The sequence below is a fragment of the Podarcis cretensis genome (genome assembly GCF_951804945.1).
Source record: "Podarcis cretensis genome assembly, chromosome: 7".
NCBI lineage: Eukaryota > Metazoa > Chordata > Lepidosauria > Squamata > Lacertidae > Podarcis > Podarcis cretensis.
Window position 1 is genome coordinate 66,022,491 of NC_137176.1, and position 20,796 is coordinate 66,043,286.

Here is a 20,796-nt window from a genome sequence, read left to right on the forward strand (position 1 = left end):
CATATTAAGGGGCAATGTGCAGAAAAATGAATAGATTGGTGGAAATAACATACAAAAGGGCATGATATTACAGTTGTTATTGTTGTTGTTTAGTTGTTTAGTCGTGTCTGACTCCATGGACCAGAGCACGACAGGTACTCCTGTCTTCCACTGCCTCCCACAGTTTGGTCAGACTCATGTTCGTAGCTTTGAGAACACTGTCCGACCATCTCGTCCTCTGTCGTCCCCTTCTCCTTGTGCCCTCCATCTTTCCTAACATCAGGGTCTTTTCCAGGGAGTCTTCTCTTCTCATGAGGTGGCCAAAGTATTGGAGCCTCAGCTTCACAATCTGTCCTTCCAGTGAGAACTCAGGGCTGATTTCCTTAAGAATGGATAGGTTTGATCTTCTTGCAGTACATGGGACTCTCAAGAGTCTACTGTAGTTTCTTGCAAAAATGGGCACATCCTTTAAAATGGCATACAAAAATGTGTTTATTAGGAGAAATTTGCACTAAGATGAATTTAATATTGGAAAAATGAGAAACAGAGAGAACTGAAATGGACAGATCCTTCCATCCTTGTAATGATACTGACTTACTTATAGGGATGTGCAAATCAGTATTCTTAAACACATACTTCCATGGATTAAACCAAACTCTCTAGTCATTAGACAGCACTTCAAATATAGTGTCATATGGGAAGAGGGACCAACTGTGAGTTGTGTATAACGTTCCTCTCTGAGAAGCTAATATGGGTGTGTGTGTGAGAGAGAGATGACTTAGAAAGCTGAAGATCTGAAGCCAAGGACTTGCAGTTGATAGCCAGGACATTTTAATTATGTCTAATTATTCTTCTCCATGCAATCATAAATGAATCATGTATCATTATTTATATTTGATATTCAGGCACAGTATATATACTGGATTAGCAGAGTAGCAGCTGAATCTTTAGATATCATACAAAGAAGCTAAAAATAAGACATCCTTTTCAAAATCTTATGCCTTCCTAGGTTTTCTAGACGTTATCACAATGTTCTCTTCTTACAAAGCAATGATTACATTCTCCGCGTAACCTAAAACCATCACATCAGGTATAGGTCTTCCTCAGCAGAGCATTACTAAAAAAGACATTTTCCAGAGAGATTTTAATGCCAAAGGAGGAGGTTTTCAATTTGTTTTTGAGCAAGGACCTCTTCCTCCCTGTTTTCTTGCTTAACAAAATAGAAAACAAAAAGGAGCCTGCATAACCCCTAGAATGTTAACCACGAAAGCAGAATAAAGTAGAAATTGAATACATTTGATGCTTCAAGCTTAAGAGGACTACATTATATTTCACTATGAGAAACAACAGTAGGATTCTAATAAGCTAATTAACCTTCTGCTCAGAAACACTGTATGAGTGTAATAAATGGAAAAGACATCAACAAAAGAATTGGGATTTTGTAATGCACAGAGCAGGTTACTGACTTGAAAAATAATTCAGAGGGTGGTTACACACACACACACAAACACACACACACACACACTTTTAACCCAGTAATCAACATTTGAAACTCCATCATAGGTAGCTTTTGAGAGCCATGCTTATGTAAAGTTGATAAAAGTGTACATACTACTCCATCTTGGAAAGGCATTGCTCATGACCCCGCTTTGCATAGCTCTCTCTGCTATGGAGGCTGTCATTCATCTTTTCTTATTTGTTCTACTTAAATTCTTCAATCTCTCTGCGGTGGCATTTCTTCATTTCTCCCATCATGTGACCTATAAGCTACTGGAAGCAGGACAAGCGTAACAATATGCATGTTTACTTGAAAAACCAGTTCCAATGAGTTCAGAGAATAGTATGCAGGAACATGGTAGCTCTACTGTTGAAGCTGAGCAGTTCTGTCTCTGTAATATGCCCAGATAGAAAACTTCCTAGAAGCTCCCATTGCTCTGTCCCTGCTCCTGCAAACCTAGCAGTTCAAAAGCACACAAGTGCAAGTAGATAAATAGGTGCCGCTGCAGCAGGTAGGTAAATGGCGTTTCCGTACACTCTGGTTTCCATCACGGTGTTCCATTGTGCCAGAAGTGGTTTAGTCATGCTGGCCACATGACCCAGAAAAGCTGTCCATGGACAAATGCCGGTTCCCTCAGCCTGAAAGTGAGATGAGTGCTGCAACCCCATAGTCACCTTTGACTGGACTTACCTTTTACCTTTACTACTTTGGGTACAAGCCACTGTTAGTGTGTTATCAACTCTGTAATTGAGATGCGTATGTCAGAAATCCTGTCCCAACCCTCCACCTCAAGTTTAGAGATGACCTGTGGCTTTTCTTTCTACCACTCCTTGCCATGGCCAACTAAACGTGACCTTGCCATAGCTGGGAAGAACAACAGCAGAGTGGATTCATTGCCAGGAGGAGAGGATGTGCATTCTTCAACCTTATCTTCGTTGCTGAGACCATTGATGTTGTAAGGTTCTCTGCATCCTAAGATGGTTAATTGAATTCCATGCTACCCAATAGGAAATCATCTCTCACTGACTGTGAAGGAAAATGCAGCCCAATGCAATGCAGCCCAAATGTAAGCATGCTCACTCAAAAGTAAGAGCCACTGAGGCTGGATCTAGACACATCAAAGAAGTATTTCAGTTAAATGCGTTGCAAACTTTGTGTGAGAAATCAGGTTGGAAAAAACAGAACTCCACAGCGCCATCTGGTGTCACAGTGCTTTATGTATGTACAACACATATAAAACGCTTTTTCTTTGCCAATGTAAATGAGTCTTGAGTGCAGTAGGCCTTACTTCCAAGTAAAGGTGTACAGGGTTGCAACCTTATGGTCTGATTCCATGCATGGTTATTCAGAGGACAGCCCCGTGGAATACAACTGTTAATCATATTTAGGACCAAGGTTCATTTTTGTTTAAGCCAGCCTACCTAGACATGTAGGGACGCAGGTGGCGCTGTGGGTTAAAGCCTCAGCGCCTAGGACTTGCCGATCGAAAGGTCGGCGGTTCGAATCCCTGCGGCGGGGTGCGCTCCCGCTGCTCGGTCCCAGCGCCTGCCAACCTAGCAGTTCGAAAGCACCTCCGGGTGCAAGTAGATAAATAGGGACCGCTTACCAGCGGGAAGGTAAACGGCGTTTCCGTGTGTGGCTCTGGCTCGCCATCAGCGATGTCACGCTGGCCACGTGACCCGGAAGTGTCTCTGGACAGCGCTGGCCCCTGGCCTCTTGAGTGAGATGGGCGCACAACCCCAGAGTCTGTCAAGACTGGCCCGTACGGGCAGGGGTACCTTTACCTTTACCTTTACCTAGACATGTAATTTTATGTTGTTATGAACTGTATTGGTCCAGATATAAGCCAGTCCTGAATATAGGCCATGCCCCTAAAATGAGCTCTCTTAAATCACGACTTCACCTATAAGATCGCAACTCAGATTTTATACAAGCCAGATCTGAGAGAAAGTGCAACCTTTATTTGACCGATATGGTGTATATTTGAGAACCGCTAATTTTACTTGCATTTTGATGAAGGACAGCTTTTAAACTATATTATATGTAGCTCAACATTTTTAGTGTTTGCTTTTATCAGTATTTTAAAATTACAATTCTCTATATATATTTTGAATATGGTTAGAGGATTATTTGATGATTTACGTATAAACCTGTTAAATAAATAAGTTCCTTGTGAGGATGGCAACTGCAGTTGGTATTTAGGTGAAATAAGAATATTACTGATAGTCTTACAGTTGATCTTCCTATTCTTTTATAAGTAATAGGTACTATTTTAACCTTGAAAAGGCTTGGAAAAACATCCAGAAGCTTAAGCAATGTATAGTATCCATTAGCTGCATCTTGGCATCTTGGCATTGATGGATTTCAAGGGGAATCACCTTGACCTACAACTTTGTTATCCATTTACCTTGATAAGAGTCTTTGTGACCCCAGTAAAACAATGTTGCTTTTGGTGGATCTCTGTGCTTCTCTCTTGTCCACAGTCTTTTCACTCACAGCTCTATCAACTATTTCTCCAGTGCATTATTCTGGCAGGCTCATTGCAACGTGAACTGCGAAGTGGCTTCCGATAATGTATTTTTTAAAAGCAAGACTTTATGAAACAAAGCAATGTCATTTAAACTTGCAGAGTGGCAAAGAGGCAGAAAAGTGGGAGCAAGCCCCATAGAGAATAACACATGCAAGGATGTGCGTGCTCTTTATGTGCACCCATCAAAGTTCCAAGACTGGTTATAGCTCCTGGCATCAGGGCTGGCCCCAGGCCTACTGTTGCCTGAAGGACAAGATGGCGCCAGATTAAAAAAAGCAAGGTATGAAGGTTGAGTGGTGACTCCTGACATTCAAACAAACATCCTTAGATAAGAGGGCAGCATTCCATTATGAGGCCACTTTCTCCCATGTGCTCCAACTGAATGCCAACAGAAGATCTGTAGGGTGTGGCGCTTTGGTCTAAACCACTGAGCCTCTTGGGCTTGCCGATCGGAATGTCAGTGGTTCGAATCCCCAAGACGGGGTGAGCTCCCATTGCTCTGTCCCAGCTCCTGCCAAGAAGCGGTTTAGTCATGCTGGCCACATGACCCAGAAAAGCTGTCTGTGGACAAATGCCGGCTCCCTCGGACTGAAAGCAAAATGAGTGCTGCACCCCATAGTCGCCATTGACTGGAATTAACCACCCAGGGGTCCTTTACCTTTTACCTTTACTTTAGGGGGTTAAGCAGGAGTGGTCTTACAATTAGGCAGAGTGAATGACCACCTTAGGGAGCAGATGGTTTCAGTACAGATAAGAGGTTTTAATAATAAACAATCTCACTCAATAAATTTATTGTACTAGCCAAATGCCAGGACAATTCAAGACAATCAATTTAAAATATAACTGAAACAGCTGCAAATAAAACCAGTGACCATATATATTGTGAGATAACCCATAACAGGGATACCATCATGGCTACACAAACTGAGTTTCAGTTTCAACTCTGAATCCCCCTTACAATTTGTGGCAACTTTATCCAGTTCCTTCTTCCTAAACCTTTTTGCCAGCAGAACAAAAAGAGCCACTTTATGTGTCACTAAGGCATTGTCACTCAACAGCCACTGAACCCTTTCCATCAGAGAGAACCTGCTTTCTCATACAAACAGAGATTTATTTATTTTTTAAAAGTACCTCCTTGGATCTACGTATAAGGGACCAGACAACATATAAGAAAACCTGTATAATTTGATTCCCACAGAAGGCTGTTCCTCAGATACATATGGCACACAGTCAGAAGATGCTCAGTGAATAAAGCTGTGAGTCTTTTCAAATCATTTAACTGGGCTCAATCCACTCTTGCCTTTGTCATTGTCCATCCGGCTTCAGTGTGTAAAAGAGATGCAGATATTCCAGAAGGTAAAGAGAATAATAAACAAGCAAAAGACGAAATTACTGGTGAGCTGTACCCACCATTGTGAATGCTAAGGAGGTTATGATGGAATGAGGCCATCATCTGGCAGTGGGATGCTGTGGAGCAATGAGAAGGCAAGTTCACTTGCCGAGTGGGATAGCAGCTTGAAGGCAGCCGATATCCATGGTTGGAAGGTGGCTGGTGGCAGGTGATGGACCTTGTGGAAGCTAGCAGATGCTGGCCGGTGGAGTTTGTATTTTTGGGTGGTATTGGGTGTTGCAAGGCTGAAGCAGTCTGATATTTGTGGATCTAAGCTGGCTGAAATTCACCTTTAGAAGCCTGTTGACAGCAGCTGTGTGAACATCTGTGGATTCAAGCTGGGATGTGTACATGCCTCAGTGGAAAGTGGCTGATGTGTAAATGTGTCTGTGACTGGGAGGTTTCAAATGCAGTCAAGACAAATGGCATTTGTCTGGATGTGTTTAGGGGGTGACACAGGTGGAGCTGCCTAGGCAATGCTGTTGGATGGCAGCCATCTCCTTCATGGTGCCTGTCTGAAGGAGATGTCTGAAGCCAGCACATTTTTTCTCACCACCTGTGAAAGTGATGGAAAGAACCACAGGGTTTAATCAAGACATCTTCCATTATAAAAAAAATGCCTTTCTAAATACATTTAAGCACTGTTCCCTCCCCCCAAAATGAATAATGGGAGGCTGTGTAGATGCTTCCCCAGTGGTTGCCATTGGCTACAAGCTCCCTGTGATGTCACAAAGGGATGTGGTGGCTGAGGGGAAAGTGGCAGTTACTTGTGTGAGGGGAGAGGGAGGGAACAGTTCCAGCAGAAGAAGCAGGAACTTCAGGGGAAGTTGGCATAGGCAGAGTCAGCTGCAGACACAGAAGGGAAATCTGGGTTGACTGCCTCCTGTCTACCTGAGCTGCCAACATTTTGCTGTTGCAGATGTCTCAAGACTCCTGTACTTGTTTCACTTACATAGCTTCAAAAAAGGGGGGGGAGAAAAGAAAAGAAAAGAAAAGAAAAGAAAAGAAAAGAAAAGAAAAGAAAAGAAAAGAAAAGAAAAGAAAAGAGGAATGGATTTTAGCTCCAATGAGCAGAATAAATTCTTATGTCCTAAATTCTCCACTGTTCTAAGAAGTCAGAACTACCAGGGGTGCAGTTCTTCCCTGGGTTTGGCTTCCTTTGGAAGGCCACCTCGAGAGTTATTGTGATTTCCTAATATTTGTGCTTCCTTAAAAAATATACATACTTTGCATGTCCACTGCAATTCTGTCCCTTGCTGCTTTTCACACAAAGATCTGAAGATGGAAATAATAATAATATTAATAATAATAATATAGTTATTATTTCTTACATCCTGCCTTCCTCATATACAGCATAGGGTGGCTAACAAAATCTAAAATCACAACACTAGAACCAAAATCTAAAATGCAGTACTCAACATTTTAAACAATCAGAAATATAGTTATATCACTCTTTGACTTTTGCCTAACCTTCTGGGACCATTTAGTTCCCACAAAGTCATGTCACCTGCATAGTATCAGCTGTCAACTCCTGTTTAGTTAAGGCTGAGCTGCTGGCCAGGTCTTCCTTCAGGGCAACCCACAATGATTCTTCTCAGGAATCTGTTAGGGAACCCATAAGGGGAAAAAACCAATGGAGGCTGGTCTATTAGGATTAATAGGGCACTGCTCCTTTAAACTTAGCCTGCCCTTAGCCAGGCCCCACCTGTCTGACTTCTTATTTGCATCCAGTTCAGAGAAGCCCTGCCTATCAACTTCTACCTTAGTGTCAAAGTTGCCCTTGCAAAACTGAGCAGGGCCGAGGATGGGGACAAAACTAGAATGAGTTGTGTCCTTGGCTCTGCCTCTGCTTTCTGTCAGTCTCCCAGCCTTTCCTCCTACTAGTCCCAATGAGCACCACCCACCATTGCTAATATGTGCATTTTAATGCACATTTTACCCTAGTATATGTATTTTTGTACATAGCTTGTGGCTGGAGAACTGCATTGCAAAATTCGGAGAGCTGCAAATTTCAAAAAATGTGTCTCAGTTCATGCATTTTTTTTAAGTATGTATTGGTTAGATTTGTATTTAAATGTGAACTCAATCAAATTTCTCCCCATTCCTAATACCTCTAAATGGGAACACTGGGAGAAAGAGTGATAGTTTTCATGTCCCAAAAGATAGCTGATTGGGCACTGTGGCAAACAAGATAGTGGATCATTTTTTATCTGAGCTAGCAGGGCTCTTCACATGCTATTGATGAGCTGCTGGGTCCCCCTAATAATTTTGCCTGCAATAGCCAAACAATGCTCCTCAATACCTTTCAGTTATGAAACCCTTTAGTAATGAAGGTGCATCTTCAACATTCCTTGAAATTGCACAATTATTCCCAACTCCAGGAGTTCCATCAGTGTCTAAGAAATTAGCTTTCACTTCATTATATCTAGCCCCCTGTTGCTTCACCTGTGGCTTCCTTTCTTTTGTAAGATGAATGTAAAATATTACTAGCAAGCATAGGCAAACTGAAACTTCAGATGCATATTTCGCATCTCAAATCCTTCTATTGGAAAAGTCTCAACCAATACCTCCACAATGATTTTAATGACCTTGGTAGCTTTGAACCTGCCAAACTGTCAACATCTTGAAACTTTTTTATCACCTGTCAACAAATTTATGATGACAAATTATGACAATAAATTTATGGTCTATTGTCAAAACATAAACAAGATGGATTATTCTGACAGATTCAGAAGCTTGGTTTTGCTCTATTTCTCAGCTGGAGAGGTGGCTAATGAATGGTGTTTATTGTTGTTTTGTGGCTTATTGTTTATTGCTATTAATATTAACCAGCATTGCTTCAAATCAATTATCTGAAGAGAATTTCCTTTTAGATAGAATAAGGGATCTCCCCTCATTCCAAGACTCCTTACTAGATGTTGCTTTACCCCTTTTCAGAGCCATGCCATGCAATCTTCTGCATGTCTACTCTGAAGGAAATCCTATTTATGTATTCCCATGTAAATATTTGTAGGATTGCAGCCTTAGCACCATTACATATTGAATAATTTAACTGTAGTCCTAAGGACCAGTAAAATAGTGTTTCAGCTTTTGTAATGTAAAGCAGCTCCGTTTTATCTGGATAATGGCCAGATAGGAAAGGGAAACCTCTGGTCCATGGAGCAAACTTGGCCCTCCAGGCTGTCTTTCCCAAACCACACCACCTGCCCACACCTGAGGACGTATGTGATGTCTGGTGTTGGACAGGTAAGGTAAAGGTAAAGGGACCCCTGACCATTAGGTCGAGTCGTGGCCAACTCTGGGGTTCCAGTGCTCATCTCGCTTTATTGGCCGAGGGAGCCGGCGTCATTTCGCCAGCATGACTAAGCCGCTTCTGGCGAACCAGAGCAGTGCCCGGAAATGCCGTTTACCTTCCCGCTGGAGTGGTACCTATTTATCTACTTGCACTTTGATGTACTTTCGAACTGCTAGGTTGGCAGGAGCAGGGACCAAGCAAATGGAGCTCACCCCGTCACGGGGATTTGAACGGCCAACCTTCTGATCGGCAAGTCCTAGGCTCAGTGGTTTAACCCACAGCGCCACCCGCGTCCCTTGTTGGATAGGTAGAGATATAGAAAAGTTTTGGAAAGCAAAATGATTGAGGGGATAGAATGGCACCAATATGAAAAAAAAAGTTGCAGTGTTTGTGACTTTGGGGTTTAGAGAAAAGTTGAGCAAGTGGTGACATGATGGAAGTTAAAAAAACAAACAATGGCATGGAGGAAGTATGTGTGGATAGAGAAAACCCCCTTTCTCTTATAACACTAGAACTCAACATCCATAAATGTTGGAAGATTTAAGGCAGATAAAAGAAAGTACTTATTCATGTAGAGTGTAGCTAAACTATGTAACTTGTTCCCCCAAGAGGCAGTGATGGCCAGCAACCTAGATGGCTTTGAAAGAGGATTAGATAAATTCATGAAGGAGATGGCTATCGGCAGCTAGTAGCCAAAATGGCTATCCTCTGCCCCCACGGTTTGAGGCAGCAATGTTTCTGAATTGAAATTGAAATTGAAATACTTTATTGTCACTTGTACAACTTGTATACAGTGAGATTACACGAGCACCCCCCACTCAGCTCTCTTTGTCTTAATTCCCCTCGTTTACTGATGCACACCCACCAAACGCAAAAGTCAGTTGCCCTGTTGTTATCTTTTCATTCAGCAGCCTAACAGCCCACGGATAGAAGCTGTTCTTTACCCTGTTGGTGCAACTAATCATGCTTCTATATCTTCTGCCTGAGGGCAGGAGATCAAGAAAGTGCTGGCCAGGGTGTGAACCATCCCTGAGAATTTTCCTCACTCTCCTGAGGCAACGTTCTTCCGCTATTTCATTCAGCGGATTCACAGGACATCCCATAATATCTTGTGCTGTGTTCGCCACCCTCTGTAGGCACTTCCTATCAGTTGATGTCAAACCAGCGTACCACACCGTGATGCAGCATGAAAGGACACTTTCTATTGTGGACCGGTAGAAGGAGATCATCAAATGTTGATTCCAAAAAGAATACCAGTTGCTGGAAACTGCAGGAGGGAAGAGTGCTCTTGTGCTCAAATCCTGCTTGTCCAGGCATCTGGTTGGCCACTGTGAGAACAGGATGCTAGACTAGATAGGCCATTGGCCTGATCCAGCAAGCTCTTCCTGTGTTCTTACATGGCTGGATCAGCTTCTTGCAGAGCCAATTTCTGCAGAACTCAGGATTGAACTTCTTGTGCAAAAGTAAGTTTGTTGGGATTTAAGTGTACAACCAAGGAGACACAAGCTAAAATCTGTACTCTAGCCATGAGCTTTGCTGAGAAACCTTGAGATATTCACTATCTCTCAGCGTAACATGCCTCACCAGGGGTGGTGTGAGGCTAAAATGAGAGTGATAGGATTCCTATAACTTGGCTCAGAGGCTTCCTTGGAGGAAAAGGGGGATATACTGTATTTTTCCATGTATAAGATGCCCCCATGTATAAGACGCCCCCATGTATAAGACAACCCCTATTTTTTTTAACCGTAGATTAAGAAAATGCACTATGCACTATCTGTGTATAAGACAACCCCTTATTTTAAACTTCAAAAAATTAGGAAAAAATATAGTCTTATACACGGAAAAATACAGTAAATGTAATAAATACATACATAAATCTTGTACATACACATATGATTTAGGACTGCTATCTTGGAATGCAATCCTGTTCATATCTCCTCAAGAATAAGTTCTATTAACCTTGATGGGGTTTACACACAGGCAGGGTTGCAGCTTTATTTATTGAAACCAAGCTAAATCTTTCCTATATGCAGAAATTCCCTTCAATATGGCTTTTCCAAGTATCCTGCAGTCCTTGAACTAATTTCATAGGTATTTTTTTTCCAAGCTGAAGACAATTACCCCCCCCACACACACACACTGCAAATTGTATTTAAAACCACTTGTCAGACATCATAGGCTCAATCCTGCCACAGTTAGAAAAACACAAATTGTAAATGGAGGAGAACCACCTGTAGCTAATAAAAAAATAATCACCTATTTTCTAGGAAATCAGTCTTTCAATTATCCATCAATCACTGGCCTCAGAAGTTTGGCTATCTAATAATGTATCTGCTTTTTGTCAGGGAATCCTGCCAGAACCGCTCTTGTTGCTGATATAGATATGAAAAACAGACATCAGACACTGAGCGTTTCCCCCCTGCCCATGTCTGCAAAAAGATTTTCTGTGTCTGAAAAGTTCTTCCTGTTCTGAGTCCAAGGAAAGGCCATTACGAGGCAGGGTAGCAACGCAACTGTTAGGAGTTTTTCTTCTGCAGTGGGGAAGCACAGCAGGGAGAAGTTCAGCCCCTACATTTGAGTGAGGGGTCAGGGGTTACGAGGAGAGATGGGCAAATCCAAACGTTTTGATTTCCCTGTTTCTCATTTTTCCAATCATATGTTTGGTTCTCCACCTTTTCACTTCAGTTTGCAATGCAGGAAATACTCATAAAAATTCAGCAACATTTTAGTATGAATTTATTCTAATATACACATTTCTTGTGTAGCTCCCCTGAATATAATGCAATTTTGCATGTTATTTTCACAAATACTTTAACACACACTTTACCCCAGAAAATGAATTTCTTTGTACACCTTACTTAGCTGGCAAACAATATTGCAATATTTGGAGAAGTGTGAATTTTGAAGAATGTGTTTCGGTTTCATTTTGTTTTTGGAAAATGTGAATTAGCTACTTGAAGTGCAGACTGAATCAAATCCCTCCCCCATAGACTCATAGGCAGGTGTTGTCCGATGGGCCCCTAGGAACTGTGGTTTGAAGCACTATTTTGGATTTTCTCCCAAAATGAAATGTCCTGTGGATAGAAGCAATTGTCCTCACTGGCATCAATGAAGCCCAGATAAAGTGGTACCTTCAGGTTACAGACGCTTCAGGTTACAGACTCTGCTAACCCAGAAATAGTACCTCGGGTTAAGAACTTTGCTTCAGGATGAGAACAGAAATCATTCTCCGGTGGCCCGGCGGCAGCGGGAGGCCCCATTAGCTAAAGTGGTACCTCAGGTTAAGAACAGTTTCAAGTTAAGAACGGCCCTCCAGAACGAATTAAGTTCTTAACCCGAGGTACCACTATAGTTGTGTTGGTGGTTGCCTGAAGATCTTGGGTGATGGCACCAGGCCCTGTGTGTGTCAGGCGGATGTAAAGAAATAGCATTCAGAGCCGTAACTTCTCTGTATACCTGTGTGCCATGTGTCAGAGAAAGAGAATCTCCAGTATTTTTATTTATTTATAAAATTATTTCCATACGGCCAAATCATGAAATATCAGGATGGTGTTCGGAATGGAAATCAATTCAATCAGTAGGTTTGGTCTTCACTGTTGTTGCTTTCAATCTGTAAATGGCATGTAATTGATTACACACACACACACCCAATTTGCATTGTGTTTCCTTTGAATTTAAAAGAATGGAATTAAATAACATAATAACAATGAAATTTGCGCAATTAATTCCAGAACTAGTAACTTACAAAAGTTATGTAATTTCACCAGAGTGGGGGGGGGGGACATTGCTGCATGTGACAAATACAGGGCAAGATGGAAAACAATGCTTTCTTACATCCCTAATTACTAGTACTTGTACTATATTCACTTCCGTAGCCTTCACGTAAAATTGGGACTTAACAGACTTAAATTTAAATATTCCATATCAACCAACTTACAGATTGCTTGAACTGTCCTTTTATTTCATTGTCATTTTCACATGTGGCTTATGAAGAATTAGAAATGGACGATGCTGACCAGGAGTCCTGAATTTATTTACTTTTGTAGCTTCCTGTAATGCACGTGAGTGACATGGTTTATTGTAGGGCAGCCTGATGCCATGGTTGCTCAGAGACTTGTCACAGTTCCAGTGTTTTCAATGGCATTGCATCAGGTCTGTTTGCACTGCCAATACAACATGGCGATTTCCAACACTATGCTGGCACAATAGCACTTGCATCTTGTATTACGCAGTTGTTAGTTGGCTCCCCAATGCTTGGGACTGGGCTGGGAGCCATCTAGATGCCTTATCTGAAGAATTCAGGATATCCCATCGTACAAATCACCAGGACATGCCAGCTTTTCAGGCGAATGTTGTTATGCAGGACTGGAATGTTAGGCTATATCAGTCTTCTCCAACCTGGGTGAACTCCAGACTGTCAGGAGGGATTCAATTGCATACTGGAAATTTTGGTGCCTGCAGTTAAAGTGGGTTAAAAGGCCCTGTTGCTCTGGCACAACAAATCTACTTTTTATTTTTATTTTTTTAAAGCAACAACAACAACAACTTCTCAGGGTTGAGGAAGTTGTTAAATAGTGGGTAGACAAAGCAGACGACACAGCGATTTCACCAAAGCAGCTCTTTATTTGTAAGCTGGAACAGAACTGAACAGCAAACAACTCAGCCGGCCTGCTTTTATAGGCAGCCGGCTGTCAACATTGTAGCAACGACAACCCAGGGTTTCCCGCCTAAAGTAACTGACGTGGACCTGAGTGAAAACTATATACACAATACTCCTGGTGGCCAGGGTGAGAACTTTAATACATAACAGAAGTGTGCCCTGCAAATGAGAAGGTGTATAACTTCTGGACAAGTCAGTTGGGAAGGAAGGTTCACTGTGGTGCAACCTCCTCAGGAATAAATCTGTATGCCCTCCGATTAAGCACTGTGCAAGCAAATACAGATGAAAGCTCAATAAGCAATTCATCTGGAATAAAAGTTTAAATTATTATTGGGAAGTTTGTTCGCCATGTCTTAGGACATCTCCTAAGATATAATGAAATTTGGCATGATGGTATGAGATCAAAGAGCAGGGTCTATATTTTAAAAATGAGAGCCAGTGTGGTGTAGTGGCTAAGAGCGGTAGTCTCGTAATCTGGGGAACCGGGTTCGCGTCTCCGCTCTTCCACATGCAGCTGCTGGGTGGCCTTGGGCCATTCACACTTCTTTGAAGTCTCTCAGCCCCACTCACCTCACAGAGTGTTTGTTGTGGGGGAGGAAGGGAAAGGAGAATGTTAGCCGATTTGAGACTCCTGAAGGGGAGTGAAAGGCGGGATATCAAATCCAAACTCTTCTTCTTAAATATACAATTAGATACCATTTTGAATTAAAATGGCATACTGAACTGCAGTTTCAAGACTGCACTGATTTTTCTTAGAATTCCCAAGCAGCAACAGGAACAAGCCTTCAGCTAATTCATAACCTGTGACCCACCAAGCTGTACTCAGAGATCCAACATTTGATAACCTATAGTTTTCGGTATCATTCAGTGGGGCTATTTCTACCTTTGCTCCTCTCCCTGTGGATGGTCATGTAGTGTGGCTGTGATTAAAATCGTACCCCTTCATATTTGTCACTTGCTTTGAGTCTGTGAAGGAGAGCAATGTGGAATACAAGTTTCATAAATGCATGAGCGGGTGTTCTTATCCGTTTGGAAGGCCTTCATTTTAGGCAGCTTGGCCCTGGTGCAGAGTATTATAAGAGCTGATTATCTGACCCTCCAGTTCAATAATTACTTGTGTGGTTTCTTTCAATGAGGCGCGGCCTGCATGCAGGGACTACATCTACTCAGTTCCATGTGGAGAGCTGCTTATGTGCAGCCATCCCTGAATAAGAGATTGCCTGGCAAGAAAATAGTCTGCTTTGCAGAATACTGCACAAGGGACACAGTGCACTGAAACATATTTAATTAAGAGAATACCCTTGCCATGTAAGAAAGCATAAATTTGTTTCCCCTTTGAACTCCAGTCTCTCCACCTTCTCATTCTAGAAACATCCCAGCTGCATTCTTTAATACTCTGACAGTTTTAAGAATTCATTATGGTGCAGCACAGCCAGCAGTCTATATCTATTTACCTAGCCATAACTTTAAAAAAGTTGGCAACTGGTAAAAAACTCCTTTGAGCTTGAGACATGGGAACATAAGAAACAGCTTCATACTGTCATGGACTACTCTTGTTTCACTCCAATCCTCCATATTGGTTGCACTATGTTGGTGCAATGATTTTATTTTTTAAAAATCCTCATAGAGTTTATGACAGAGTTTTGTAAGAGAAGCAAATGCTCCAGGATTGAGCAAGGCTTGAGTTTGTGGAATTCTACCAGTGGTCTTGTGACATTCCTGAATTTGTGTTCTTATTGAACAGTGCCATAAATGGCAAGAAATATCAAAACAGTTTAAAAAAAAATCAAAATTATTACTGTTGGGGATACTGATGGATCATTATTCGACCTGAAAGGTGAGGGCTGAGAAGCATGAAGAAATTATTGTGGTTGTCATCAGAAAGGTCCCTTTGGCAGCAGTAACTGAGCTGTGGCACTCAAGTTGCTAAGCCATTTCTCCATACTTTGCATAAGAAACAACGGGAGTAGCTTAAATATAATCATTATAGTGGTCACGGGACTGCTGATTATAGCATTCACATGTTTATGGCTACATCTGGGAATGAGAGGATTTTCTTCTTTTGCAATAGCTTGCTGTAAAGAAGGAATTCCTTCAGTCAAATCATTGGCAGCACGCACAGAAGTAAAACAGCGTTCTCTCTTGTGAAGTATGGAAGGAGTCCATTTGAATTATGATCTAATTTGTCTGCTTCTCTCATAAATTTTGCATGCAAAAGATCCTAGGTTCTGTTCCTTTCATATCCACCCAGAGCTAGAAAAAGCTTCTCTCTGAAACTTTGGGCACTCAGTCAATGTAAGACGACATTGAGCCACTGAACCAATGCTCTGACTTGGCTAAGGCAGCTCCCAGTGTTTCTAAAGACTAGAACTTAACATCAGTCTGTGAAATGGATTGGCAGTGGGTTCAGCAAAGAAACTGCTTCTCTGCAAATTTTATTTATGAATTTCATTGCCACAAGATGTTGTGATGGCTACTTGTTCAGATAGCTCTAAAATGGGTGAAAAAAATCTATGGAGGCTGTTAGCAATAATGGCTATGTGGAACCTTCATGTTCCAAAACAGCCACCGAAAATTAACTGCTGGGAAGAAATGGGGGCAGGCAGGGCAGAGAGCTGTGACATTTATATTTCAATTACACGGGCTTCCTGGAAGAATATTGTTGGTCACTGTGGGAAACAGAAAGGTAGGCTAGATAGACCTTTGGTCTATTCCAGCAGGGGGCCATCTTATGTTCTTGAGGGACATGGAAGCATATAAGCTGTTGCCCAGTGGCCATCATGTTATCTTATTCTGGTGGAATACTTGGCTACTGATTATGACAAGGGAACAACAGTAGACTCACTGGTTGAGGTGGAGCTGCTACGCTAGGTTCCTGGGAAATGAGTCACTGCTGGTGAGCAGGAGGTGTAAGGCAACAAGGTGGTCAGCATGGTGCAAATGCTCTGGCAGAGCCAGTTTGCACCACACTGACCTTGCTGCCACCTCCTCTCTCCTCCTTCCTGGTCAGCAATAGCAATCTATCTGCTAGGACATTAGCATTGTGTGTCTGCCACATCCAATGAGCTGCTTCTGCTCATCCAGTCTCTCTTGTCGTTGGTTCTGCATGTTACTGATGACTTTGATGTTTGCTGTGCAAGCAGCTGTTAGGAGCACAGAAAATCCCCCCCCCCATTATTCCTCATTCTGGTGTTCCTTTCTGTTTCTGGCTGGATGTTTAAATCACAGATTCATGGGTTTAGACATGTTTTTCCTAATGTTTCTTTCATATATTTGTTTTATAGTTTTGGCTCAGTCAGACCTTTTTTCCAAGATGGCAGTAGAGAAAATTGTTTGCCTGAGCCAAAACTGTAAACAAAATATATTGGGGAAACACAATGTCCTAGTTTTGTGCCAGTAGAAATGGAAGAATATGTCAATTTCAGTTTTTCTCATTTTCTCTCTTTCTCATTTTCCCCATTTTAAATTCAGTTCTCCACATTTCACAGCAATCTTACCCTGTTTATGTCGGGATTTTTAAGGACAAATTCTTTAAAAAAAAATGCAGTCTTTTTTTATAAATAATTTTTATTAATTTACAACAAAAACAAAAACACACAATAATTTCACATCCAATTTTTCACAAAGTATTTCTTTTCTGGACTTCCTTCAGCTTTTCAGTAAATCATTCGTAGTCATTATTAATTTACGCATTTCTTAGGTTTGTATTGTCATTATTTGAATCTAACTTTTTCTATTCCCTTTTAACAATACTTCTCAAATTTCACAGTGCTTCATTAAATCCCTCTAGCGTTATTTGTCCCTCACTTATACTTTCCAGATATTCCACAAATTTTCCACAGTCCTCGGTGAACTTTTGGTCTCTTAAGTATCTAATCTTCCCAGTCAATTTATCCAACTCAGCATAGTCTAACAGCTTCATTCTCCATTCTTCCATTGTCAGTATTTCCTGTTGTTTCCATTTCTGAGCCAGTAACACTCTTGCAGCTGTCACTGCATATTGAAAAAATTTACTGTCCTTTCTCTTTATCTCATTTCCTAAAATTCCTAACAGAAAGACCTCTGGCTTCTTTATAAATGTATATTTTAGTATCTTCTTCAGTTCATTATATATCATTTCCCAGAAGCCTTTTACTTTCTTACATTCCCACCACATATGATAAAAGAGCCTTCTTTATCTTTACATTTCCAACACTTATTACATGTCTTATACATTTTCGCTAATTTTACCGGTGTTATGTACCATCTGTAAAACATTTTCATAACATTTTCTTTTAATGTCATACATGCTGTAAATTTTAAATTCTCCTTCCATAATCTTTCCCAGTCTTCAAATTGTATGTTATAACCAAAATCTCTGGCCCAATGTATCATTACCGATTTAACTTCCTCATCCTTCAAATTCCATTCTAGCAACAACTTATACATTTTGGATAAAAAATTTAAATCATTATTTATTATTTCTGTCTGAAATTTTGAATCCTTGTCTGCATAACCACATTCTTTAACATCTTTCCTAAACATTTCATTTATTTGAAAATAATGCAACCAGTCATATAGATATTCTTTGACCTGTTCATATGGTTTCATTTTCCATTTTCCTCCTTCTTTAAATACAGTGGTGCCCTGCAAGACGACTGCCTCGCAAGACGAGAAACTCGCTAGATGAAAAAGTTTTCCGTCTTTTGAGGTGCTTCACAAGACGAATTTCCCTATGGGCTTGCTTCGCAAGATGAAACGTCTTGCGAGTTCTTGCAAGTTTTTTTTCCTCCCCACCCCCTTTTTCTAAGCCGCTAAGCCGCTAATAGCTGTGCTTCGCAAGACGAAAAAACCGCAAGACGAAGAGACTCGCGGAACGAATTAATTTCGTCTTGCGAGGCACCACTGTAACAATTGGCCATATGTGATCCAATTACCTCTCATATTGATTTTCCTTACACTCATAACTTCTAATGGAGATAACCAGTGTGGTACTCTAGGTTCCAATAGGTTTTTATACCTATCCCAAACTTCAACTAAAGGACCTCGGAAGATGTGGTTCTCAAAACCTTTATGGATTTTCTTCTTCTCACACCATAAGTACGCATGCCATCCAAATCTGTTATCAAACCCCTCTAAATCTAACAATTCCTTATTTTCTAATTTTATCCATTCTTTCAACCAGCAAAGGCATGATGCCTCATAGTATAATTTCAAGTCGGGCAGGGCAAAGCCTCCTCTTTCTCTCACATCTGTTAATAACTTAAATTGAATTCTTGGCTTTTTGCCCTGCCAAATATACCTTGAAATCGCTCTTTGCCATTCTTTGAAAATCCTGTTCCCCTTAATTATGGGGATAGCCTGAAATAAAAATAACATCCTTGGAAGCAGTCTTACACGGTTGGAGGCTGTACATACAAGGTGCTTTGTGGGCTACCTTTTTCTTCCTTGTAAGAAAATATCTGAAAGTTGCTAGGGAGAGTGGTGCCACATGAATGAAATCTATTTTTAAAATGCTCCAGGAAGTGAGTGTACTTCATAATATGCCAATCTCTTACTGGATAATTTACAGGGGTGGGTGAGAGATGGCTGCCTGTACAATTTCACAGGAAGGGGTTGCACACTATGACGTACAGTCACTTCCTGGATCATTTAAAAATAGTTTTTACCTGTGTGGCCTAACGCCGCTGAGATGCTCCAGGGAGCTTTAGCATGCTGACTTAAAAAGAGAAAACGCAGCTCTGGTACCACCTCTTAGGACATTTGATGTATACTGTTCTAGGCAACCTTGAAATTGCTAGCTGTGAGGATATATGATCATTTTTCAAATGTTTTCAGGTGTCTTATTTATTTATTTTTCAATTGTAGTGTTTGGCTGGCTTTTTGTTTGGCACCCTGGGCTCCTCTGGGAGGAAGGGCAGGACAGAAATTTAATCAATCAGTGAATAAAAAAAAACAACTGGCTTTCTGTGTTTACTTGCCTCTCGCCGGAATTTCTGTGATGATATATAATTTGATTTCTAGTCACCCTCCCCCGGCTCAATGTTTGCAAATTGGGAGAGATCTGTGAAAGAGGATGGTGTTTTCTCTTGCCTTTCCAGCTGAAAGACGGAGATAAATCCGTATCGATATTCATGTGGAAGACTGTTTTTAAGTACAACAAACCCCACAAAGTGGGACTTAAGGGTGCAAGCCAGTGCACAGTTTCTTGGACAAAGCTGCATCAAACACAGTGGTTCTAGCCTCTGTACACTGAGGATTGTACCACAGCTCACTAGTTATTCCTAACATGTCATTTGCTGTTAATTTCTTTCTAGGCAAAAAACTCATTTTAGAAAACAGAATATCAGGAATTTGTTGTTTTTTTACTAAACTTGCAATGGGAACAAGTGCAAAATGAGAGCCCATCTCTCAGATACCTTCAGAATCAGGTGCTCCCTGGAAACAAGGCTGGAACACTGCAGTCTAACACATTTCTTGCTCTATTAGCTTTATAGGCTTGGCTCAGATAAAACAGTCTATTCTAATCAGCTGTTTAAACAAGACAAATGGAAACCATAACATATCTACATGCAGCATAAGATATTGATTTCAACCATGGCTGCCCTCCTTGTTACAGGATACCAGTAATTGCACCTACTTGCTCAGCTCAATGGATGCAGGGTAGTTTTGTGATCATTTATGGCTATCCTTTAAACTGCAGCATAGGTAGATTTTCGCATTGATCTCTCTGGGGCTAAATTGCAGGAGACCCTTTAGATGGATCAATTTGGTACATTAGTGTAAAAGCAGAAAGATAGGAAATGGGACAAAACAGGTGGTTTTATCTCCATATGCAGGGGTAGCCAAAGTCGTGCCCTCTGAAGAACATTAAATGTCAAGTCCTTTCAGCCCCACCAACACTGGTCAGTGATAATGGGAGTTGTAGTCCAACAGCATCTATAGGGTATCTCGTTGGCTTTCTCTTGCATTAAGGGGCTATTTTAATCAGGCCATTGGTCCATATACTCTTGTATTCTACTTTCCAACTGGCAGCGATTTTCTGGACCTCCTTCCCAGTATTGCTGCACGAGCTATTTCAAACAGAGACTGAATTTGTGGACCTATATGCGCAAAGGATGTGCCCTTCTTTGTGCCTGATCGATGGCACCTTTCTGCTCAGACTGCTATGGACACAGTCTACCCAGCTCTACGGCCCCACCCCATCTGTGAAACAGACAGAATATACTAACACAGGCTGCATATGTGGACTTCAGGCTATGCTCTGCACCTCCACAGTCCCATTCAAACAGATGCTAGGTGGGTTCTCCTGCTTCTTTTGGCCCTTGCTATGTCAATGAATGATGGCTTCAGACATTACATTATGAAGACAAAGCAAGCACTGGAATCACCCACATTCCTTCTTTCTACTCTACATGGGGGCATCCACAAAGGAGAGATCACACACATTTCCTCTGCAGAAAGG